Raw genomic sequence first — 2,943 nt, 5'->3', positions numbered from 1 at the left:
CTGCAGCCACTTTTTCTTCACAGCATTATATGGAGTGCCAGTCCATTTCTGCACGGTAACTACTGACCTTCACCTTGGATGTGTCTTTCATTGTTTCTACTTTTTTTCCCCTTTCTAAGAAAAAAATATGTCTGGATGAGCATATTTTCCAGTGAATTCGTCTGAGCTCAATGTGTGATCTGACCACCTGACAACACACCTCGATCCTAAAAAAATGTTCCAAAGTTCTCCCATGAGAGAGGGGGAGGGGAGTGCAAAGGGGAGTAACCCAAAAAGCAGCGGTGCCCTTCCTCCTCCCTCCAAACAGCATGGCAGTTAATTTAAATTCTGCAAGGAGACAACCCATAAATCACCTCCATTCTGACTAATGGCTTCTGCTCTGAAGGAAAACTCCTGCCTCTCTACCTGGAGACATTCTGCACGGCAAAAACTATACGCTATACTATATATATATATACGATATATATACATGTACGTATACACACACACACAAACATATACAGTATGATAGGTCTGACAGACAGTTTTTAAAGGAGTCAGCAGCACGACTAACCCTTCCACGTGAGCAGCTTTCACTGGAGGCAGAAATCCCCCCTGTGCTGGTCCATAATTAGCTCCCGTAACTTCAGCGTCTGACGTCAGAAGTGTGTGACAGAAAACTAACCTTGGACTGGATTCCAAAAAAAAATCACCCACAGCACAGCTCACCCAGTTTTGAGTCATAAAAGCTTCTGTAATTGTTTTTTTCTTTCTTTATTCTAATGGGTATTATCCCCAGAGATTTGATAATGACTTCACAGCAAATATTTTGTGTATTTGCTGTCATATTCTCTTAGATCATTTGTGTATTTTAGTTTTCTTTGTAAAACTGTAGGACTTGTTACAGGATTGTTTTTTAATCAGAGATGAATCGACAGTAAAATATACAGCAACTTTCATTTTTTAAAAACAATCTCAACGTAATCAGCCCAGAAAACAGGACAAATTATCATTCGATTCAGTTTTCGATAACGGATATCATTATGACACTTGTAAGTTGTATACTTGTATTGCATCTGTTACTTTTGTATAACAGGTTTTCTCACGTTATGTTCCAATATATCATGTTCAATATGCACACATTTGCATACTGAATGTTTCATTTTGTTGACCTGTTAAGGTCAAAAGGTTACCGAATAAATCTTGTTATCACTTTATAAACCTAAAATACTGTTAACAGGCATTAACAAAGCCACGTTTGTACAAATACACCTTCTATAAAGCAGCCCATGACAGAAAATATACGACCCGCCTGCTCTGTTGAAACCGAGATTTAGAATTTGAGATGTGAACCTGAAAATTTGAGAGAAAAAACAATTTTGATCATAAAACTGCACAGTTTTTTCCAAAGATATTGTCATGAACATCCCCAGCTGACTAAATTACATTAAGACAATCATATTTTATTTATTTTGTCTGAGATATGTGCAAATGGTCAGAGAAGAAATTTCAATATAAGATAAGAACCCAAATGTGTCTTTTTTCAACTGAGAAAAATAGACCTGAATCTGTATGTTGAACTTTGTTTGAAAAATCAATATTTTCAATCAGCCAATCACACTTTACTTATTTATCACTTTTCATAAAAATAAAATGGAATGATTAGGTTTTCATACAGTAGGAATTTGATGTGGCTTGGGTTCTATGTTTGATCTTTTTTCTGAGAATGTGAATAAAGCTGCTAAGCCGCTGCAACAATACAATTTCCTGCACAGGATCAATAAAATATCTGTCTGTCTGTTACTTTAGAATTGAGGCATTAACCAGAGGACACTTGGGAAAGTGCATTCCTGCATAGGAGACCTCAGCCAAACCCGACGTCATTAAAAGCAGTTTTTTGCTACGGTAAACTGATCTGACCTAGAATGTAATGGGTTCTTCCTTGGCCCAGGCTGCCCCCTTCCCTGTGTTTGATGAAATCTGCTCTTGCATAATCCTGCTAACAGACCAACTGCCCCACCATTACCTCACTGCCTGAGCTCATATGGACGTCTCAGCGACAATTAGCTTTCTCATTAGAGGAGGTATGTATACTTCATTAGCGCCATTTAGAGCAGTTCATGCATTTGTGTATGTGTTTGTGGCCGTGGATGCTCCACGCGGGGATGTCACATGTTGATGTTGGGGGTTATCATGACTAGGCTGCAGCAGACAGATGGGGTAGGCTGAGGTGCATTATGTGACTCCTTGCTCGGGGCACTTGTTTGCTTTTTGAGTTGGCTCACAGATTCCTGTCAGCAACGCCCTTTGCTCTGGGATGAGACACAGCACCTAGGGGATCTTCATTGCACCCTCCTGACCTGTCACTACTCATCTGGCCATGCAGTGGCAAGACTGATGCAGAGCATGCACGGTCGCTAAATACATTGTGTGCCATGATCTATCTCATGCACACACAGTGAATCAAAAACAATCTTGTCCTGTGGAAATACCACTTGGTCTGTACAGTGCAATTTAAATATATCTTATGGCCTACTGCTAACACAAATATGCTCCTAATTTGACTATGCCTATTTCTGGTTGTGCTTAGGATCCATCGAGAGAAGATGAAAGACTTCAGCTTTTATTGTCTACCCTCCAGACAAAAGGGGTGATCGCAAGCGCTGTGACCTGCAGCAACCCTCTTCAGCCAGCTATAATTCCCTCCAAGTAACACAGATGTGATTGGGGCTTCCGATCCCCCTCGTGGGTCACATGTCTTTTAAACCTCGACATTGCTCTGTCATGCCTCCCCAACTTGTCTATGCTTTCCCCTCCAGTCTATCTATCTTCTGCTTCCTGTTTTCACCCTTGGATATTTGCTGCTGTTTTCCTTCTAGGAGGTTGAAGCTTTGGGGTGTGACACAGTTCACCAGGGTGAAGGAGAGTTCCAGTCCTCTGGACCACAAATATTCAGTATGAGGC

Source organism: Aulostomus chinensis, chromosome 18, assembly GCF_037954235.1.
Source record: "Aulostomus chinensis isolate RoL2024-O1b breed Wild chromosome 18, RoL_Achi_v1.0, whole genome shotgun sequence".
Lineage (NCBI taxonomy): Eukaryota > Metazoa > Chordata > Actinopteri > Syngnathiformes > Aulostomidae > Aulostomus > Aulostomus chinensis.
This window is presented reverse-complemented; position numbering follows the sequence as displayed.